At 36.5% G+C, this 24,330-nt stretch overlaps 1 long non-coding RNA gene across 1 annotated transcript in view; it reads left to right on the top strand.

Annotated features, from left to right (window-relative positions):
• The window catches only part of 2610316D01Rik (RIKEN cDNA 2610316D01 gene), a 97,822-nt gene extending 76,136 nt beyond the window's left edge, over nt 1-21,686 (top strand). Inside the window, exons 7-9 of the long non-coding RNA NR_045172.1 lie at nt 19,961-20,130; nt 20,717-20,815; nt 21,592-21,686. This is a non-coding gene — a long non-coding RNA (RIKEN cDNA 2610316D01 gene). The remainder of the gene's footprint in view (nt 1-19,960; nt 20,131-20,716; nt 20,816-21,591) is intronic.
• Nucleotides 21,687-24,330: the final 2,644 nt, after the last annotated feature.

Genomic DNA, 24,330 nt, shown 5'->3' with positions numbered 1-24,330 from the left:
TCACTAATGCCAGCAAAGGAATGGACTTGTTAACAAGGCACGAGTAAGAAGGCTAAGAGAAAAATGCTTCTTTTCTTCCTTGTCTTTTTTTAAACTCCAGAGATGGTGTGGCCCAGATTAAAATGTGTCTTCCTACCTCAGTGGTCCCTTCTATTTTTCCATTATAGTTCATTCTAAATGTAGTCAAGTTGGCAACCAATAATAGCCATCATAGACATACAGGTGGATGTGTTCATGCTGACCCTTTTATTATTTTTTTTTTTTTGCAGGAGCTGGTTCTTCATAATTAGAATTTTCATTTAACTATTTTCTTAGAATACTTATTCAGTGTAGTTTCTCAGAGGGTTACTCTGTTTCTTACATTTGTAAGCAGACATAATCATTATGTATTAATGTTAAAACTACATCAAATAAAATAGTTCATAGACTAGTTCACTTTCTTACTAGTAGAAAATTAAAAGAAATTTTATGTTAAACTATAAAATTTACATGTTAAATCAGATTATAACAGTCTTTTATATATATATATATATATATACTTTTAGACAAAAGGAAAGGAGAAGAAATTTTGGGTACAACTCCATACTCCATCCCAGAAAAGAAATGGAAAAATGATCATCTTTTGTGTATCAGTTAATGTGCTGAACACTTATGAGGTAGTTTTAAGGGCAATCTTGTTTGATCTGTTCATCTTGGGTAACTTGTTTTCTGTGTCTCTGAAATGGCCTTTTTTACATGTATCACTTAATAGTTTCCTAATGTAAAAACTCAAGTTTCTCAATGGGCAAATGAATGCCCAATTTAAGATAAACTACAGAATTATTACTTATTTACCAACAGTGCATTACCATGAAACTCAACATTCTTGCTGTAATTAGAGTATTTTAGAGCAGAGTTGCATAGATTAGGGTATTAGAAAGTAAATAGAGTAGGTAATTTGCATGTGTCAATTAATCCACATGTCAATAAGACTTATTAAATTGGTTTACACAATCCAAGCTGGGTAGTTCAATAATGGTTGTATGAGAAAATGGTAGTTGTTCAGTCCAGGATTCTAGATGTCTTGGCAGTAACAATCTGGTATTTACACATTTGATAGTTGTAGAAGATTGGGTTCTTGTGTGTTGGAGGAGGGAGAGGCTGGGCTCTGATGTCAGGGAGCATGGCTGCAGCAACAGTAACAGAGTGCATGCAGCCATGCTAACCATCAATTTTATCCATACAGTAAATTCTGGTAGCAGATGCCAAGACAATAACCCTCTGAAGCTGTAAGGAAGTCCCAATTAAATGTTGTCTTGGCCATGGTGTCTCTTCACAGCAAAAGAATAACTAAGACAACAGACCTTTCTGAAGTTCTATTTTTAAAAATGTGTTCCAGTAAATGGCTAGTGTCCTTGAGTTCTGGATGTCACTGTGAACTCACAGAAAGGTGAGATCATTCTAAATGCTGACCTTTTGTTTTGGTGTGAGTGTGGACTATAGTATTACAACTAAATTTCTTTATAATTGCTAACTCTTGCCATTTACACTAAATAAATAATTTGCTGTCTTACTATATTTATTTATATACTTTTGTTATTTAGAGTAAAATGCTATCAGGGTAGATTGGAAAAAACTTGTAGTTGAAGTAACATGGGAAGCTGAATCACAGGATTTATGAATTTCAGTCTGTATGGGCAACACAAACCTCTAACTGAGAACATGGGACAGGGAAAAATAAGCATAAAATGTTTGTTGAGGTTTTTCTATTGAGATCCACTGCAGTCAATTATAATACTAAGCAAACTATAGGCATATGAGGTTCAAGCCATAGCCATGATCCAAATACACGTGGGAATTCTCTGCACATATAATTTTGGCATTTTATTTTATTTATTGCCTGTATTCCTTTCTGGATCTTAATTGCTCCTTTAAACCAAATATAATTAAAAATTATTTTGAACGTTCAAATTTTAGTAATTAGGCAGTTTAGCAGTTAGAGTCACAAACAAAATGGTCTTGAAACTCATGTCATGATCTGCTAGCATCTTCTGCTTGTTGATCTCCATCACAAATACACCAGGTTTGTGGAGCTGACACAGTGTTTGGGAGAGAATTGGTGCCTCTAAACACAGTCTAAGCTCCCCGTACTTTATAACAACTTTCCATTTGACATCACTGCCATACTCACATCACTTACACTCCCTGGCATCTACAGAGTGCTTGAGGAAATGTACTTGACGAAATAAGAAACACCTAGGACACTGGTTTGGTATACCTTTGGGTGCTTTAAAGACAGTGTTTCCCAAGAGGCTTACATGAGGGAGCATGACATACTATTAACGTCATCATATTACCACATAAGCTGGGACCTTGGATTGACAAAAGTGGGGATGAAGCAGAGAGAGTGAGCCTTTCACTCTTCTATGTTTTCTTCCTGAGCACCAGACAAGTTTTTTTCCGGCATTTATGTTTCCTGCCCAGTTTGAACCGAATTCCTCTGAACTGTAAGCCAAATAATCTGTACTCTCTAAGTTTGTTTCCTATCAGATATTTAGTCACAGCAACAACAAAAGTATCCAAAATAAAGAGTCATGCAGACATCTTTGGAATTATTGTCTAGAACAAACAAACGAAAAAGACACAGGGAAGGACAATTTGATTCATTAGGATGCTATCCTATGAAGTTATAGACCTTAAAGGGATTTGAGTTATCATTTTATCAAGCTCTATCAATGTCTTCAGTGGCTTCTCTGCTTTCCCCGTGGAAAAGAACTCTTACCAGTGCCTTACTTTCAAGATTCGCTAGATAACAAATTTGATATGAAAAAGGAATTCATACCATTGGTAAAAATTAACAAGGAATATTTTAATGAAAAAGTATCACTTAAATAGGAGTATGTTGGAAAAGTACTTGTGGTTTATAACACTTTGACAATATTAAAGTATGATGAATGAAGAAAATTTAATAATCTTTATGCTATTTAGAGGCTTTCTAATTAGATACAACAAGCAATTAAATTCACTTATAAGGGCAGCCTTGTGAAGCTAGATAAGCTATTTTATTTCTGTTGGTCTCAATGCACCATCCAAATTTAATTTTGTCAATTTTCCTTTCCAATTAAGTTCAGAAATGGTAAGAATGGTTTGCCACAATTAAATGTCATTTGGTCTCCATTTCTTCATTTAGCAATGAATTATTAGTGACCCAACACTTAGGCTGTCCTACATTTAAGGACCTGAATGTATAAAAGGCAGTTAACATACAACCTATTCTGACAAGTATTCAAAGTAGGAGAAAAAGTCGATTAACTTGCTTTAATTGCACATTTGCTTTGTTATAGAACTTGATATTTTGTGCCCCTGTCAACTGTTTGTATTAAAATAAGGACTTAGGGACTTCAGTTTAGATTTGTTTTTGTGCCTGCCTTTGAAGGAGCATTGAGTATCACTAGATGAAGAAATGTATACATAGGTGAAGTCCAGCCCACAACAGCGTGAAGGTCATAATCACTTTGAGTAGTTGACTCTGAATGTTAGGTTAATTTGATAGTGATGAACTTTTCGTATTCTACTAATTGTCTGAGACCCAGTTGCATGAGCTGCTTCACATATTGATAGAATAGTTTGACAAGATGCAGCACTAAAAGGCCCTCATTGGATTGCCTGGGGGTTGTGATGTTAGCCCTCCCCTTACTCTCCCTTCCCTTACTCCCTCTTTCTCTCTCCTGCTCCTTTTCCTCCATGTGTAGCCCAGGATAGCCTCAGATTTAGAGTAATCATCCTGTCCTAGCCTCTCCATGTGGCTGGATCTGTATCTTTAAGTTACATTTATTTTTATGCATGTATATTTACACTTGGACAGATTTCAAGATATATATGCATATGTCTGTATGTGTCCCACATGTGCATAAGTACCTATGGAGGAGCAGGAGGAGGAATCAGATTTCCTGAAGGTAGTTGTGAGTCACAATGTGTATGCTGGGAAGCAAACCCATGGTCCCTGCAAGAGCAATTCATGCTGTTAATCATGGAAGCATCTCTCCAACCCATCCATGAATAATTTACAGTTTTGTCTTTGACAGCACTGAAAAGCTAAGTACACATTATATTAGATTGTTCATCTATATAATTTATGTTAGCTAATCTTGAGTTATTAAGATTTTTGTGTACTCTGTATAGGAGGGCAAATGGGGCTAAGTAATAGAAAAGAAAAATTAACAAGCACACACAGAGAAAAAAAATACTCTTGTGACTCAACTATTGCAGCCCAGAGGGTATAGTTCCGTTTATAAAAGAGACTTAGTTTTAGTGCAGTACACATAGACAATTCGAATGACAGGAAAGTTCTTTTAAAGCTGATTTAGTGTTCTCAGGCCCGTGCTCGTGCCAAGTGAGCTAAAGGAACTTGACCAGCTGAGCTAGTAAAACGACTTAATAGACTCATCTAAGATCTCTTCAACGGTGGCTTTTTGCCCGCAACAACAGGGCCTGCAGCTGTCAGGTTTCTTCAACTGTCACCAGCGGGCATCACTGCCGTCAATTAGAATTACCATTGAGGAGTTGAGACACAGACACATGCGTGGCTCTGCCCTTGCACCAGCAGCTGCCCGAAGGTCAGTGCTCCGTGTCTGGAGGTGGGAAGTTTGGCAGTGATGTGATTTGTGCGTTGACTGAACAGCTATAATCATCTGTCCATGTGACTTAGCAGGGAGTGTCAGACTGAGTGATCAACACTCTGAAATGACTTCTTGGTTAAAACTCAGAGGAAGTGTTTTGATTTACATAAGACCTTCACCTTGATCAAAGTGCTTTCTTTTATGAATTTCTTTGGTTAGTGTCTTATCACAGTGACAGAAAAGAAACCAAAACACTCATAAAACTAATGAGCATTCTTTTAAAATGTGCTGGAATAATAAAAATGGAAATAAGTATTATAAATGTCAGTGATTATACAATTCATTGTTTTAATTGAGAACTTTTGGCAGTTATCTATTAATTTTGAAGCATTAACTAATGAATAAAATTCTTAGATATTTTAATATTTTCGAGGTTTGCTTTTCATGCTGAACTTTTTTGAAAGCAAGAAAATGGTTAACATGAAATATGTATTTCCTCTCTCTATTCCTAAACTTAAATAATTATTTATTAGAATATATTCAGAAACATATAGAAGGGAGACCAAAGTGTGGATACTTTGATCCCTCTTAGAAGGGGGAACAAAGCCGGGCATGGTAGCCCACGCCTTTAATCTCAGCACTTGGAAGGCAGAGGCAGGCTGGTTTCTGAGATAGATGCCAGCCTGCTCTACAGAGTGAGTTCCAGGACAGCCAAGGCTACACAAAGAAATCCTGTCTCAAAAAAGCAAAAAAAAAAAAAAAAGGGGGGGGGGGCGGGGAAAAAATAACCATGGAAGGAGTTAACAGAAACAAAGTGTGGAGCAGAGACTGAAAGAATGACAGTCCAGAGACTGTCCCACCTGGGGATCCATCCCATAAACAATCACCAAACCCAGACACTTTTGTGGATGCCAAAAGTGATTGCTGACTGGAGCCTGTTATAGCTGTCTCCTGAGAGGCTTTATCAATACCTAACAAATATTAAGGTGGATGCTCACAGCCTACCATTGGACTGAGCACAAGGTGCCCAATAAAGGAGCTAGAGAAAGGACCCAAGGAGCTGATGAGGTTAACAGCCCCATAGGAGGAAGAACAATTTGAACTATCCAGTACGCTCCTAGGGACCAAACCACCAACCAAAGAGTACATGTTGGGACTCATAGCTCCAGCTGCATATGTAGCAGAGGATGACCTAGTTGATCATCAATGGGAGGAGAGGCCCTCGGCCCTTTGAAGTTTCTATGCCCCAGTATAGAGGAATGCCAGGGCCAGGAAGCAGGATTGGGTGGGTTGGGAAGCAGGGTGAGGGGATAGGGGGTTTCTGAGGGGAAACCAGGAAAGGGGATAACATTTGAAATGTAAGTAAAGAGAATATTTAATAAAATAGAAGAAAATGGTTAATAGGAAATATGTATTTTCTCTCTCTATTCTTAAACTTAAATAATTATTTATTAGAATATATTCAGAAATATATAAAAGGCAAGGGAATTTCTGAAAATGATATTAAATTATGGATATGTAATATGAAACTAATGAAAGTAATTTCAGAGTTACTTTAAGCTAAGTCTGATTTCATGTTTTAGCAAAAATGTTGTACTATTACTGTCAAAAGTAATTAATACCAACACAGTTGTTTAGAGGAAAATTTTCCTTATACATTGTATTGATGTGGTTTTATCCTAACAAAAAAGAAAACTCCACCCATGGTAATTACAAAGTAAGAAAATTATTACTTAGGTGGTGGAAAACATGACTTTATATTTATGACTCTAAGAAATCAAATGGATTTGTAGCATCAATGCTATAATTTAGTTCAAAGGGATTTGCTTATATTTATGGAAGCAATAATTTATGCAGACTTTGTACATAGCTGGATCTGGAAAAATTAAAAAAAACATTTAATTAACTTAGCTAGCTTGTTAGCCTGTTATATTTCAGATATATTTTATATACATTATCTAACTTAAGTTACAAGTTGGTTATTTTTATGGTGCTGACTATTAAACACAGAACATGGATAATATAGAACAAGTGTTCACCACTCAGTCATTTATAACTCAAGATTATATGGGCCAAAGCACAGGTCATTCACCCAGTTGTCTATCATGCTTTACTTCATTGTAGGACTATTAAGAACAAATGTGAGACATCTACCTTTAAGTCGGGACTTGCTTCAGAAGTCAAGTCATCTCTTTCTCCTACACTCTTTCTTTTCCCCTCACTCGTTCTGTAACTCTTATTTTCAGTCTCCTGCTCTCTGGAAAGATCTGGTGCCAAAACAAAACAAAACAAAACAAAATAAAACAAAAAACAAATTGAAAGGTTGGTTTTCTGAGAAGAAGGGATTTGTGCTGGGAACAGTATATGATGTGGCACCAAAACTGTAACAAGAAGAGGCCTCTTGAGTCCTCATCTAAGTGAAAGTGTAATGATACTTATACTGGCTGTATGATGGGGATCCTGACAACTAGCCCCACTGCTACAGTTTGCAACTGCTTTTGATCCATGAACAACTAAAAGTCACAGAAGAGGCTCATAGGTGCATCATTGCTGCTGATCACCTTGGTGAAACACTACTACTTCAATGTCTTTTAGAAATTGTATGTTGTACTTTGGATAACTGATGTTGTGCAGTGAAAACAAACAAAAAACCAAACAACAACAAACCCTAAACAAACAAAAGCATTCAAGCCAGAGACCTCAAACCAGACAATGACACATTGCAGCAATCATTTGCAAGTAAAGCTGTTTGGACAAAAGGGTATATATGTAGCAGAGGATGGCCTTATGTGGCATCAATGGGAGGGGAGACCCTTGGTCCTATGGAGGCTCAATGCCCCAGTGTAGGGAAATGCTAGGGCGGTGAGGCAAGAATGGGTGGGTATGTGAGTATGCACCCTCACAGAAGCAGTGGGGAAGGGGATGGGATAGGGGGTTTGCAGAGGGGAAACCAGGAATGGAGAGAACATTTGAAATGTAAATAAATAAAACAACAATTTTTTTTTTTTTAAAAAACAGTATACTGTGCGATACTCTGTGACAAACCACAGCCTCCATGGAGAGATTTCTGTTGTTTTCATCATCGATGTCATTGTTGTTGTTATTCTAATTAGTTAACATTCATTATTTATCATATTTTTTTGTTTTCTTTTGGGGCAGAGGGCAAATATGAAGGGAAAGAGAGATGGAGGGAGGGGGATGAGTGTATGACATGAAATTCACAGAGTCAATAAGAAGTAAATATTTTTCTTAATAATGAGCAGTTTACTTCTTATGGATTTCATGTTCAGTGATTTCTTAAACTATGAAATCTGAGCAATGATGAACTGTGGGTCATACCACGACTGGCATACTTTAAACATCTTTTGTTAAATCTGCATTGGCTTCTGCATATCTGAACAACACTGGACCTTCAGAATGGCAATATACAGACAGCCTTTTAGGTGAAGAAAAATAAACCTGGAGTTTTGTATTCAGTGCACAGAGGAAGCCATTCTTTTTCCTTCCTAGTCTGAGTTTTGCAAGCTAACATACTGAAGAAGAAATCTGGGAGAAAAAAGAAGGAGCTGGCCTATAGGAAAATAGGAAATAATCCTAGAGTTTTGATAAAATTCTATTCTTATACTGACATATAAAGGCTGTTTCCTGAATGAATCATAGAAGCCTTTCTTACATAGAAGTCATTGTTATAACTGATGGTGTGGGTGCGTGGGGTGTGTATGTGTGGAGGGAAGAGTCTGAAATGTGCTTCAGATCCAGAGAACAGGTGATGGTTGTTGGCCCCACCCTAAACAAAACATTATTACCCTTCCATCTGAGAAGATGAGAAATGTTCATGAGCCATGGCCTTGTCATTAAATGTCATTGTCTATACTCATTGCATCAATTGTACTATTTTGTCACTTCAATTCTAGTCGCCTATCCTGGGCCCGTCAAAAATTAGTCAAGAAAAGGAGAGAGGCTTATGATGCCTTATCCTTTTGCCTCTGATCAATGGGCTACTAATAGGTTTGGAGAGGGATAATCATCACCTTTAGTTCCTTAGGGGCTGCTGATCCTACCAATATTACTGGATCTAATAATAGATCCAAACCCATAGGCACACAGTCGGTCTGCCTGAACTCAGTGTGTCTCAAACCAAAATGGTGTACATGAAGGTGAGAGGGAAATTCATGGTGAAAGGGAGTCGGGTGAGGTGAGAGTGATCGGGGTGCATGATAAATAAGTGTGAAAGTATCTTTTAAAACATGATTACTCTTTAGAAAAGGCATACTACTGTAAAGATATGCATGCCATTCAGCTACCAAATTCAAGTCTCCATGAAATAGAGTTCAATAAATGGCATATCTTAGAGCAAAACAAAATAAAACAAACAAAAAACCAAACCAAAACAAAACAACAAAAACAAAGACAAGACTTTCTGCTCTGACTAGTTCTTGATTAATGCATTTTTGAAGGCTGAAAACTCTCTTTTTATAATCATTTTGCTGCTGCTGCTGTTGTTGTTGTTAAATTTGATCCTAATAGTCATTTTGGCTTCTTATAGTATGTTAATCTATAAGGTAAACATTTCTAAAACCTACCTTGCACTCTACTTACCAGTGTGAGTTACATATGTGCACTGAGGAAGTTCCTCATAAAATTAGTTTTATGACTTGAAGGCTTCCTATCTTAAATATGAAATTAAATTAGGTACATTTTGTTCTTTAAGAAAGAATTTTATTACTTTAAGGTTGACTGTGAACATTTTATCTAAGCTAATATTTTAGTTTAAAATTAGAATGTCATCATTAATATAGGCTATAAAATAAGAAGCACCATTTCAAGCCAAATTTTTCTACATACTCTGATATAAATTTAATTTTATATTTTTGATTAGCTTAGTTAAAATATATTATTAATGCTCTCAATCCTTTTGAATTTTATAGTCATCATTCTTCATAAGCTATGAAGCCATAAATATTAGAAGCCATAAAACCAAAAAAATCTTTTTAATTTTATTAAATGTACTCTAGAAATATATAATTTCATTTTATTTTTAATTACTTTTATGTGTGTGTCTGTGTTTGGGTAGGAACACATGAATGTGGATTAAAATGTCATCCATGTAGGCCAGAAGAGGACATTGGATTTCCTGCTGGAGTTACTGAGGCCCATGAGTTTCCCAAGATGGCTGTTCCTGGCAATTGAATTCAGGCCCTCTGCAGGAGCTATACAAACTCTCAACCAGTGAACTGATAGTCCAGTCTCACTCTGTATTAAATGTTCTTTTTCTATAGATAGTAATAATACACTTATAAATATGGAGACTCATATCCTATATTTTTAGCAATATGATATCAGTTTAGAAGTCAATGGTCTTGCCAAAACACTGAAGTTTTATTCCATAGAACATTTTTAAATTGGGATTTCTTACAGGGAACATGAAATAGCACAGAGTCACAGACACTTGTTTTGAGAAGAGGGTTTCTTGCCCCAGACTAGGTGAAAGGATGTATCCTCATCAGCCCACTTAAGACCTATGTTTGTGTTTTCATGTGTTCAAAGATCTCCCAGCATTGATATGTAGAACACAAGCATCCAACATACCCAGAGAGTAGACACAGGATGAAATAGCATCAGATAAACTAATTTTTCCATCAGCTACAATCCTGACTCCATATTTCCTCTCAGGTAAGGGTTGAAATTCATGTTCTTACTCGGCAGGATCAGATTTTGTTTTAATATAACAATTAAAAGAACAACTATAGCCACCCATGTAATGGGGAACACTGCACAATAAGGTCAGTAATGCTCTGATGATTCAGTGTTAGAGGCAAGCATTTTTAGAGAGAACAGGAAAGAAATACAAATTCTTTGGTCATGGTTACAATCTTTCCAATTTCATTTTACCTTGTTCTATGCCTTAACAACATTACTTGGTTGCTTGTAAGTAGATAAAAGTTTAAGTTTGTTTAACTTTGGGAATTTACTAGAAATGACCAAATTTAAGTTTCATTCATACTTGCTCTGTTGAGCAAGATCAAGTCTGAAAAATGTCTAGCTGGTTTTATATACTCAACAATATTCAAGGCCTGGTCTGCATGTTTTTTCTTAATAATTATACCTCTATTCTACATAATCTTTTTACTTTAGTACTAGTGCTTAATTGATCAAACTAATTAAAACTTAGTTTCTGCAAAGAGATTATGGTTAGTCTAGTATAAATTATGTCATCAATGTTAATTTGACTATATTTTAATGTCTAGAATTGAAAAAGAGGATAGATTATGGAATTATGTCCTGAAATATGGACACAAATTACTCGTAAAATAAAAATTGAGTAGTTGTAACGTTAAAAATGATAAATAGAAATGTTTGCAGGGAACAGCACTGTAGAACTTGGTACATATAAAGTAAGTTATGATTCTTTCTTTCAGTAACAAGATAAAACTAATAATAATGGTGTCTTAGGTTTTCCATTGATGTGAAGACCAAGGCAACTCTTATAAAGAAAAATATTTTATTGGAGCAGGATTTCAGGTTCAGAGGTACACGCAGGCAGATGGGGCTGGAGAAGGAGCTGAGCATTCTACATCTGGGTTGGCAGGCAATGGAAAGAAAGAGACACTGAGCCTGGCATGAACTTTTGAAATATCAAAGCCCACCCCCAGTGATACACTTCCTCCAACAAGACCACACTTCCTAATAGTACTACAAATCTGTGAGCCTATGAAGCTCATTTCTATTCATCCCACCACAAATGGGATCTGATTCTGGATGATTTTTATGCAGGTGCGTGCATGTTTATATGTGTATAAGTGCATTGTGCATCACCATGTGTTTATCTGTATGTGTTTGCATGTGTGTGTGTGTCTGTGTGAGTGTAAGTTCATGTATGTGTGTCTGTGTGAATGTATGCATGTCTGTGTGAATATATGTGTGTCTGTGTAAATGTGTGTGTCTGTGTGAGTGTGTGTGTGTGTGTGTGTGTGTGTGTGTGTGTGTGTGTGTGTGTAGAGCAGAGCACAACCTTACTGTTATTCCTCAGGTACAATGTACCTTGAATTTTAAGACAAGCGTCTTCATTGTCCTAGACCTTACAAGTTAGAGTAGACTAGCTGCCTCACTAATTCCAGAGAGCCACTATTCTCTGTCTCCTCAGCATTTGAAGCAGAAGAATCTGTCACTTTTAATTACATGGGTTCTTGAGGGTTAAATACATGTCTTCATTCTTATTGAATAAACTATGTCTCCTGCCCCTGTTCTTCAGTTTGGACATGCACATTCCGGAAAGATTTGACTGATTGCATACCCAGCATTATAATGTCTCCTAGAGTATCTTTCCTATGAGAAACAGGTGAGAGTGGCTTCTCTTTTTCCTGGAAGAGCTCTTATGATAGTTCTAGTTGATTGGATAAAATGTACACTTGGATAAAGCCCAGACATACTAGTTGTGTGGCACAAAAAAATCAAATTTTTCTCATCACTGGTAGGAGGAGTTGCTTCCTTGAGCCACCAGACAGAACTCTGAGTGTTTCTAATTCATATAAATCAATCTTTTACTTTTCTACACTGAGAGATCTCTGGGTTTCTGTTGTCACAAACTTCTGTTTTAAGATTATGAGCAATTTTTTTGTAGCCAAGACAGGTATGAACAGAAAAAAAGAGCATCACAGTAAAGACTATTGCACTTTGATGACTAATTATGTACCAGGCTATGTCCCAAACACCTCTCACATAATCTTCCTAATATTCCCAATTACTTCAGCACAAAGGTTTCTATGGCTATTTGATCTGAAGGCAGTGATCTGAAAAGTATGTTAAAATTCAAAAGATTAAATATAATAGATATAGATTTTGAACCTATTGCCAATTCCTCTAGGCTCCTCCCAACAGTTACCTAGTAAATGCTTAGGTCTACACCTGCCAGCTGTGATCCAAGCTGGTGTATAAGAAGAAATTATTTGGTCACTCAGCTCTCTCTCTTTCGGTCTCTGTCTGTCTGTCTCTCTTTGTTTCTCTTTTTCTCTCTTTCTCCATCTATGTCTATCTCTTTCTCCATCTCTCTCTCCATCTCCCCATCTGCTATTCATGCTCACTCTTCCCCATGGGTTCACCACCTGTCTCTTCCCCTATTCCCCTATTTCTCTCTCCTCTCTATTTCTGTCCTTCTTTGTCCCCCTTTCTCTACCCCTTTTCCAGGTCACTTTTCTCTCCCACCAATAAAGCTTGTTCATACTAGGTCTGTCTCATGGTTTAATTATTTATGGAAAACCTTGGCAGGTCACTAAGATACAACCTCCTATACCTTTGCCATTTTAGAACCTATCTAATTAGAATTGAAAGATCATGTTATTAATAGCAAACACCTAATAAGACGTGATTTGGCTTCATAACTAGGTAAATGTATTTGATATGATCACTAACAGGATGACATAAACTCCATTTTAGGTCCGGGCCTGACTTCAAAAGGAAAGGCATCCATTCCATGTACCCATCATAAACCTCCCTCAAGTCATCAGTCCCAGGAACTAGGCCATAAGTCTCCAGGTCTAGGAGCAGACCAAAAATTCTAGGAATAAGGCCATAAAACCTCCCATCCAAAGAACATCCTAGATATAACCACAAGGTGGGAAAATATCTTATCTCAGGATGGGCCATCTGTGCTGAACAGTCTTATATGGTTTGGATAGCTCATCCAGGGATTAAACATTTATGACACAGGAATGCAGTCCACTGACCACAGGGACCCAAGCTGGTCAGAAATCAATCCATGAAATATCCCCAGAACCCACCAATTATGTTTTAGATTACCTAGCCCTAACTAAAATACCCCTAGTTCCCTATAAAATGCTTGCACATCTTTGTCTGGAGTCATTGTCATTTGTGTAAGTGGCTGAGCCCTGTGTGCAGACTTCTTGCTTTCTTGAAAGAAAAGCACTCTTGTTAAACTGATAACCAAGAGTAGGCATCACAGTTTACAAAACAAAACCAATCCTGAAAACAAAGAAAGTACTACTCCACAGCAAACCTCTGGAGCAGGTGGAGCCTCTTTGTGATAATAAAAATACATATATAACAGCAGATAGTGTTGGAATGACCACGTTAGGGACTCTGACACTGAAGTATATTTAGAAAAGCTAGTACCAACAAGATGCACAGAAAAAACAAAACAAAACATTATAACCAATAACTTAAACTAAGATGAACAAGTCCCTATAGACTAGTACAAAAAGAATAAAATGAAATCAGCAAAATTACTCATAATATGGCTGTTTTCGCTAATTTTTGTTGCTATGATATAGTGATCAGAAAATGGTATGTGAGGAGAAAATGGATTTATTCTAGCTCATATCTCAAGGGGATAATTAACATGCTCTAAAAATCAAGGTGGCAGAAGCCTCAAGGCTTGGTTGCATTGCTTTCCTAACTCTGGAAGCAGAGAGGCAGTGAATGCAAGCATGATCTTGGCTTGATTTTTCAAGTTTTTATACAAAATGATGCCCTCAAGGAAATGGTCCTGTGCAGAATTAAAATAGGTTTTTTCACATATCAGTTGATGCAATCAAGATAACCACAAGATAGTCAAACTAGTAGACAGTTCTCAAAAGATAAAGGAAAAATGATCACTCACCCTGAAAAATGTTCAAATCCATAACTATCAAGGAACAGAAGCATTGCGAGATTCTGTTCCATGCAAACCACAGAGACTACCACTAAGAAATCAAGTAACAAACAATATCTGTGAGGATCCTTTACAGAAAGAAAAAGAAAACAAAAACAAACAAACAAACAAAAACCACCTTTCTATTGCAGAAAATGTAAATAAGTCCAGGTTCTGTGGAAATTAGCACTGAATTTTCTTAGAATTCTAAAATAAATAACCACCATAGATCCAGCTTAACCTGGATAGGAATCTGCGATGCTGTAGTCAAAATATCATAGAAATGCTTTCACATCTGTTTATTGTGACACTATTCACCTCTGCATGTGTGGAACAGGTATTGTGTACCTTTACCAATGGATTGAGAAAGAAAACGTATAAACAATGTATGTTCATGCAGCCATAAATTTGAATCACTTTTGACTTAGCGTTTCTATTCCTGCACAAACATCATGACCAAGAAGCAAGTTGGAGAGGAAAGAGTTTATTCAGCTTGCACTTTCATACTGCTGTTCATCACCAAGGAAGTCAGGACTGGAACTCAAGCAGGTAAGAAAGCAGGAGCTGATGCAGAGGCCATGGAGGGATGTTTTTTACTGGCTTGCTTCCCCTGGCTTGCTCATCTTGCTCTCTTATAGAACCCAAGATTACCAGCCCAGGGATGGCCCCACCCACAAGGGGCCTTTCCCCCTTGATCACTAATTGAGAAAATGCTTACAGCTGGATCTCATGTAGGCATTTCCTCAACTGAAGCTCCTTTCTCTGTGATAACTCCAGCTGTGTCAAGTTGACACAAAACTAGCCAGTACAAGGGAATAAATAGAACTAGAGATAATTATAGAAAGCTACATGTCAGCCTCAAGAAAAAAAAAACAGTATTGAATATTTGCTATCATTTATGGATCCTTCGTATTATGGGAGTACAGAACACATCCTGTGTGTGGTATGATAGTGGAGAGATTGAAGAGATGAAGATGAATAGTAAGATGGGGGAGGGTGTGGAATAAAGGAGAGGATGGGGTTGAAAAAGATCAACATGGAAACATGTCCACAAAAGGCATTATCATGGAAAATGAATTCATGCCTAAATTCACTTAGTTAGAATGCTTAAAAATTCAAATAAATGAATAAGTAAAGGAATTTAACATTTTCTTGGACTAATATATCTACTTTTTCAGTGATGCCTGACACAAAATTTATTCACCAATATCTTGAAATTATTCATCTTATAATGGTGTAATGTCCTATCAGAGTAGCTCTTCCTCCTCCTTGTCCTCTTCCTCCTCATTCTTGTCCTCCTTGTCCTCCTCGCTCTCGTCGTCGTCGTCCTCCTCCTTCTTCTTCTTTTCTTCTCCTTCTCCTCCTCCTCCTTCTTCATCAATCCATTCTTCTTCTTCTTCTTACTTCTCCTCCTCCTCCTCTTCTTACTTCTCCTCCTCCTTCTCCTCCTCCTCTTCTTCATCTTTAAGGTCTTTTGTACAAATATTAAGGGATCTAGTTTTGTGTTCTTTAGTGTATTAATGTATGTGCCTCTACATCTATATGTGTTTCTCATAACTTTCCTATGGTTCATTTTCTTCTGTTTATTATTTCTATTATTAATGGTTTTATTTTACTTTATTTATCATTATTCCTTAGATAAACTTTTTTCCTAAGGAGAGATTGAAAGAGTATGAATCTGGAGGAAAGGGGAAGTGAAGAGACACTAAGAGAGGATGAGAGAGAGGAACCATCATCAGAGTATATTGATGAAAGTGACCTATTTTCAATAAAAAAGAATTCAGATAAAATACATAAAAAACAAATTGCTCATAAAATGTTGATTAAATACCAAATTATACTTAGATCCATGTTAGTATTATGATTTAATTTCAAGGTTTACATATTTATATTTCAATGCATTTCAAAATATTATTAGACCTTAAAAAATTCAAAGTTTGAAGTTTAAAGATTATACTATTAAAATATATAGTAGCATTTGTTCGTGTGTTTGTGTATATGTGTTTATGTACACATCTGTGCATGTGTACCTGCACCTGTTTGTGAATACAAATAAAGAACCAGTTGACATTGGATATCATATTCTAGCACTTTCTACCTTATGTTTTGAGAAAGGAATCCTCCCTGTTCCTAGTGCTAGCTGCTTGTCTGGACATGCTGGCCAAGGAGATAAGATCTCCCTCCTGCTCCCTCTGCCTTTGTCTTTGGGTTAGAGGCTCTTTTATGTGTGTTAAGACTCTTTTACAACCCTATTGGAGGAACAACAATATGAACTAAACAGTACCCCCCAGAGCTTGTGTCTCTAGTTGCATATGGAGCAGAGGATGGCCTAGTTGGCCATCAATGGGAAGAGAGGCCCTTGATCTTACAAAGGTTATATGCCCCAGTACAGGGGAATGCTAGGGCCAGGAAGCAGAAGTGAGTAGGTTGGGGAGCAGGGTGTGTGTGGGGGGTATAGGGGACTTTCAGAGAGGAAACTGGGAAAGGGGATAACATTTGAAATGTAAATGAAGAAAATATCTTATAAAAATTAACATTTAATAAAATAAATAAAATATTAAAGCTGCCTGGAAATAAAAGACTCTTTTGTGTGGGTATTAGGGATCAAACCTAAGGTTCTTCTGTATACATGGAAGGTACCTTACTGGCTGAGCAATCTCCACAGACTTTTTCATGATAACAAAATTTCTTCATGATAGCAATAGCCAACTGTTCCCCATCTTGCCTAACTCAGGGAATCATCTTTGAATTACAAATTTATAACATTAAATAAATGATTTGTATGTAAAACCATAATATAAAAGAAAAGACAGATATGTCATTCTTTCATTTATAACTCAAAGCAGTCTATAAATTATGAAAAGAATTTATGATTTTTGTAAATAGATTTATATTGTGAAGTACAATTCTATAACCTATAATTTATACAAAGTCAATATCTGATGTCATTAGAGATAGGTGTAACATTCTATAGAAAGCCTAATGCATACATTAAGAAAATTTTTATGAAGAAGGTAGCTGAAAAGACTCAGGAGAAAAGATCACAGGTGTGGCAAACTGATATTGTATTCATTAGAGAAATTACATGAACAAAGCCATTTCTGTTTTTAGAAAAAAATTGCATTAAAATAGAGAATTTTCTGGAAGATGAAAATACATATATATGCGAATTGGTTGAAGTGCATTTGTTTTTTAAAGAAGCAAGATGAGGCTGGAGAGATGGCTCAGCCGTTAGGAGCACTGGCTGCTATCACAGAGGTCCTGAGTTTCAATTCCCAGCAACTACTTGGTGGCTCACAACCACCTATAATGTGATCAAAAGTCCTCCTGTGGCATTCAGGTGTACATGCAGATAGAGCACTCATATATGTAAAATAAATAAAGGAATCTAAGAAGAAAAAAGGAGGAAGGAGGGGGAGGAGGAAAAAGAGGAGAAGGAGGAAGAGGAGGAGAAGGGCAAGAAGAAGGAGGAGGAAGAGGGTGAATGAAGAAGGAGGAGGAGGATGGAGGAGGAGGAGGAGGAGGAGGAGAAGGAGAAGGAGAAGAAGAAGAAGAAGAAGAAGAAGAAGAAGAAGAAGAAGAAGAAGAAGAAGAAGCAGAAGCAGAAGCAGAAGCAGAAGCAGAAGCAGAAGCAGAAGCAGAAGCAGAAGCAGAAGCAGAAGCAGAAGCAGAAGCAGAAGCAGAAGCAGAAGCAGAAGCAGCAGAAGCAGCAAGAAGATAGTAGAAGATACATCACTGTCTCCTAATGGGATAAGACATGATTTGCAACCTGAAGCTTTGCTTCTGAGTTTGTGTTTTCCTAAGTGTATAGTGGTGATGGTCTTATGATGAGGGAACATTGTCAAAATATGTTGAAAATTGTCAATGACGATGAAACGAATGTGATTGCATGAAATCTAATTTACTATATGGCACAACTTAAAATTTCCAAAGTTCTGCTTCTGTTAGACATTGTAGACATGGTTGTTTGTTAATGAAGACAGACATTGTTCCTGTTAAAATTTAAAGCTTAATATTCTGTGGAACATAGTTAGACCACAGTTGACCCTAAACTTTCCCTTTAGAATCTGTTTATTTATTAATAAAAGGAAGGAATAAAGTCTAATACATCAGTTTGCAGTTTGAAAAATAGACATTTGAGACAATATGTAAAAGTACTTAGCAGAGTGCTTATGATACATCAATTGCCAAATAATTAGTAGCTTTAGTAGCTGTAATTGTCCACTTATGATGGTGATGATAATGAGATATTGCACCAAAATATATTTGTTTGAGTATAAATTCACATGTAACATTCTTGATCACTGAGGGAGAACATATAATTACAGTATAAAGCAATTATAGATAAATAAAATAATCACTCCAACTACATTTAGAAGTCAGTGACTTCATCTCATAATGAAGTTTGAAACAGTAAAGGCACTGAACTGTTGAACACATCCACATTTCTAAGAATTTTTTTTGATTAACCAAAATAATTAAATGCACACACCATTGCCTTTTAATTAAAAAAGATAATCATGTTATTTCATAGGCCTCTTGAATTACAACAAACATGATAGTTTTATTTGCCCACTAATGATGTCTGAAATAAAATATTTAACAATTAGAAACACAGTACAAGTACCTGTAAATGGAACAGGATATAATTTGATGACATGTACTTAGCACCTAATTTATATTAAGGTTTATGGCCATAGTAGTAAAACAAAGGCCCCTACCTATTACTGACATCACCTTCAAATCTTTATCAATGTAAATAATGTCTTGTAAGTTAAGTGAAAGAAGTCTTAATAAAGTCAGGCCATGAGAGAATATATCTAAATTAGGATACTGTGCACTAAGATGTTGTGATGTTTGAGCCACAAAACAAAAGACCAGAGGACCTGAACATTATAGGCAAGAAGAAAAAACACAAGAAGACAGAAAAAGTGTTACTATTGGGACTTACTACCTATTACTACATAAATAAACATTGAGTCTACATATACAACAGAGCATATGGGTGCAAATAGTGGCCATGGCAGTGGATGTTTCCTAATCTTACATCCTAGGGACAAATTTTGGACTTTCACATGGAAGGAAGATTAAGCTTATATGCTGGAAATCATAAGTTGAATGGCTGGAAGTCAGAGGCCAGTGCTGTTGTAGAACAATGTTTGTCAAATCAACAGAGGACTAACCTGTGAAGATGTGATTTTAGAGGTTATCTTTGGTGTATTAAAACAGAAAACAGAACATGCCAGGTGAGGAAACTAGCATAAACCAGAGAAGAACATTTGGGGAAGGGAAAATGTGCCAATGTCAGAGTCTCACACAGGATCAGGAGTAGTATCTGCTCTTTAGGGTCCATGGTCATCAAATAGAGAAAACAGCATACTTTTCTACAGTATTCAAAACTTGTCTTCACAGACCAGACTTCTCATTCCCCAAATGTAAAACCTCAGAAGAGCAAACTGCTTTCAATTAATCTTTACTAATTCTTTTGTTGTTGAACAATAATTTATTGAGATTCCCTCCCTCCCAGCCTCTATAATTTCGAAGTCACTTTCTCTGCTTGTGGATCTTGTTTGCTAGTTGCAAGAAGATGGATGGGGGAAAGGACACAGAGCATTGCTCTATGAGACTCTTGAGGGTGTTGTAACTGTCTTCCTCATATTTGAAGCAGACAGTCCAGTGCCTCATACTGTGCTTTCACCTGTATCACGATTTCTAGGTTCATCTGCCCATAATTCTCTAAGATTTGGAGCTGTTGAGGAGTGGCTCATAGTAGACACTGAACCATCAGCCAACAGCATTTGTTGTCCTGGATGTCTGTGCCAACCTTTCGAGTCACACTGGGGTCTAAAGACACACCTGGAATAAAAATCAGAATGCTTAAGAAACGTAAGTAATGCCCAAGAAGTCAAAATTTTCATGGTCAGAAATACAAAGAGTTTCAGGCTTGCAAATGAGCTGAAATATGGCTTGTGACACCTTTAAAATCCACATACTCTCATGAACTTTTCTCATGTCTAAGCCTGTAGAATGATTCGTGTTTTAAATTAATTTTTAAAATTTTAATTTTGTTTGTTTTGTTTGATGATTTTTTCAAACTGCAAAAATAGTGCAGATAATTTCTGTATATTTTTTGTTGAATCTTCACTATAACATTTTCTTTAGTCATGGCACATTAATCAATATTGAGGAAAAAATACTGATACATTGTTCTGAACAATGCTATACGTTTAATTTGGATTTCAAGCTTCATTTTCCAAGAATATCTTCTTGATACATTCAAAGCTTCAGGTCAGGGACTCATATTACTCTTCATTTTTCTGATACATTCAACAACAAGGCGTACTCAGTCCTGTTTTTTTTTCTTTGTTTGTTTTGTTTGTTTGTTTGTTTTAATTGGAAGCAGAAGAGTTCCGCCCAGGATTTGGTTGTCTGTCCTGCAGTTTTGGTTATTTGATATGTTCTCTCTTAACAGTTAATATGATCTGCGGGAGAATACATGAGGTTTTTGTTTCATACCACAGTCTGATGACAGCATGGATTTCAACTGATGATGTTCACCTTTGCCTCTTGGGTATGTTGACCTCACAGTCGTCCCCTGATAAGACTGCTCTTTTCCTTGGTGTTTAATAAATAAGGGAATCTACACGGAGATACTACAAATATTCTATCTTACCTAAACTTTATCAACCAAGTTTAAAGTTTGCTGGCATACTGTGTTAGTGTAAGGACAGTTACTACTTTCTGTACTAATTTCACATTTTTCTAAAAGAGGATTTATTCTTACCCATGCATCCGTTTGTTGTTTGTTCAAATTACCATGGAATTGATCTACAATGTTAAACTAATACCATCATTATTTAGCTGATTTTCACTAGGTCAGAGCTAAGGCTGATTTTCTCCTGTTTAATTTTGAAATGTTCCCATGTGTTTGTTTTCTGTTGTTAGCATATTTTAAACTCCCATGAGCTTCAGGCTTATCGTATTCTGTATATGTACCAGGCTTGGGATCAACTATCAGTTGTATCTCCAAGGAGCCCTTGTCCCTTCTTTTGAAAGTTGGTTCTTAGAAAGTATTAACATAATATTGGTACACCCTTGGATTTCATTACTTCTATTTCCACGCAAACAAAAAGATGGTGAAGATACATATATGCACTGTGGTGGCTTGAGAAAGAATGCTCCTCACATTGACTTATATATTTGAATACTTGATGCTCCATTAGAACTCTTTGGGAAGGATTAGGAGGTGAGGCCTTGTTGGAAGAGGTAAGTCACTGGTGGCCAGCTTTGAGGTTTTAAAAGACTGGTGCCATTCCTAATGTGCCTCTCTCCCTCTTTTTCTTCTAGGTCAATATGTGAGCTCAGAGATTTCCCTGCTTTTGTTCTGTCATTATGGATTCTAAACTTCTGAAACTACATACTCAATTAAATGTTTTCTTTTATAAATTATATTAGTCATGGTGTTTTATTACAGCAACTGAAAAGAATTTAATACATTTATCCATAAAATGCTATATTTGTTAATCTCTTTCTATGTGAATGATCTCATTTTCTAAGTAGCATTCAGTAGTATTTGTATGGATCATTTTATTTTTGTCTTGAAAACACTTGGCCAAAATTGTTTAGGTAGGAAAGCAACTTTACTCTCTTACTATAGCTTCATTATAAAATAAATATAATTTAATGTTATATATTCTGAATCTCATTCTCCCAACATTGTGGTTTTGGGTTTTGTTTGCTTTGTTTTTATCTTTAAATTTGTATTTCAGTAAGGTTGTAGGTTTGGCAATGCTTCACCAGGGCATGTGTTGCACAGGGCCAACCTTTCTCCCTCCAGGTGTTTCTTGTCTGCAGGTCTCCCAACCCCGTCCTAGAGAACCACTAATTTATGTTATTTAGTTAGTTCCAAAATAGCATGTAAATGAACTCACACCTTATACAGCCTTTGGGAGCTGACTTCTTTCCCTTAACAGAGCATTTAAGATTTATCCACCCTACAGTATGAATCAATAGACTATTTTTATGGATCACTTAGTAGTGTTCAATTACTCTGATGTTACACAGCTTACATCCTAAAAGTTATTGGTTCAGTTCCAGGTTTTAATGGAAGAGGAATAAGCTATGGTATGCTTTCAGTTGTTTCTAATTCACTTAGGCAAATGCCAGTGAATGATATTTCTTGGTCATATGATGAGTTCCATTCAGCTTTAGGGTTTTTGTCCTATGATTGACTTCTAGTGAAAACAAAATTTATCATGGGACAAACTCCAAAATCATGTTGTAAAAGTTTTTAAGTCATCCTAGAGAACCACTGCTTTCTACTGTCAAGTTCCTTCTGCAGCAAGTTCAGAGAGTCAGCCACTGTCCTGAATTCAAGTCTCCATCGTCATGCATGGCATTAAACAAAAGAAAACATAAAAGTCTAGTTTTCTTTTGTGCTTGCTTATTGCTATTTCACATACATTTTTACATTGATTTGTTTGGTTTCTGAATTAATCCTGTTCATTTTGATAATATTTTTTCAGAAAAAATAGCGTAATAGAGTCTATTTATCTACTCCTTTGTTTAGGTACATTTTCCCAGATTTTCTTTTCTTCCCTTTCCTTTTCCTTTTCCTTTTCCTTTTCCTTTTCCTTTTCCTTTTCCTTTTCCTTTTCCTTTTCCCTTTCCCTTTCCCTTTCTTTTCCTTTCCCTTTCCCTTTCCCTTTCCCTTTCCCTTTCCCTTCCCCTTCCCCTTCCCCTTCCCCTTCTTCCCCTTCCCCTTCCCCTTCCCCTTCCCCTTCCCCTTCCCCTTCCCCTTCCCCTTCCCCTTCCCCTTCCCCTTCCCCTTCCCCTTCCCCTTCCTCCTCTCCTCTCCTCTCCTCTCCTCTCCTCTCCTCTCCTCTCCTCTCCTCTCCTCTCCTCTCCTCTCCTCTCCTCTTCTTTTCATTTTTTGTTAAATGAATAAAGATGAATCAGCAATTGTGTACATAATTTATACCTAGACATTTTCAGTTCATTTGAAAAAAGTCACAAATGCCGACTGATTAATATGCAAGGACTATACTTTTACTTACAACTAACAGAGGCCTTCCAGTGTTTTCCACAGCTCAGAGGAGTATGTTGTGGTGCAGGTATTCCTTGTGGAATGTGTTTACTTCAGGTTGAGTAGGGGATGTGATCCAGAATTTCATGGTGGCTTCCAATGCCTTCTCTCGTATGTGCAAACTTCAAGGATCTTTCAATTTCTTTTCCAAAGAGTCACTTTTCTCTGAAGTATTTGATCGAGGTTTTTAAATTGTAATTACTTTTCTTTTACTAATAATTTCTTTTTCATTGTATACAACCTTTCGTTACAGATATAGCCTGGGAATTGTTTACAGATATCGGTTAAGCCTTAGTGTATAACATTTGTGGACAGAAAAAAAAAAGTTCATAAATCTGATTTTAAATTATTTATACTATAGCTATATATTTCTCTTCTTCATTATTTTTATAACACACTCATATTATGCAGGCCAGGCATTTTCATACTCATGAAATCTTCTTGCCTCTATCCATCCAGTGCTGAGCTGAGAGGTATGCTTTGAACTTCCAGCTTCCCTCAGAATGGTATAATGGCTTTATTTATTGACATGTTCTGATAACCTCTTTTCTGGAATAGTTATATTTTTAACTTTCACATTTAATTTTAGATCCATTTCATTGATCTTGCATCATGTTCTCAACTATATTTTCCTCCAGGTCTATTCTCTGTGCTCAGACTCACTCCTTGTGGGTGTGTGCCCTACTCAGCCTCTGTAAATGTCCAAGACTGCACCTCAGTTCTTCCTACCACTTCGTGGCTTCAGGGAAGAACTTGGTTTTATTCACGGTTTTTGTTTTCTTTCTGTTTTCCTTTTGAGCTTTGTGGATGCTAAGTTCTTCTAAATTCTCCATTACTTAATGAGATTTCAAAAACATTGTTCAGTTTTTATTGGCACTCATGCAGGGGACACTTGGAAGGAGCATATCAACACCATCATTCCTTTTTTAAACCACATTAACAGATATCTAGCTGGTCTCAGAGTAAACTTTTCTTCAACATGGCACCCATTTCCTGGGTCT

The sequence above is a fragment of the Mus musculus genome, chromosome 3 (assembly GCF_000001635.26).
Source record: "Mus musculus strain C57BL/6J chromosome 3, GRCm38.p6 C57BL/6J".
NCBI classification, from domain to species: domain Eukaryota; kingdom Metazoa; phylum Chordata; class Mammalia; order Rodentia; family Muridae; genus Mus; species Mus musculus.
This window is presented reverse-complemented; position numbering and strand designations above follow the sequence as displayed.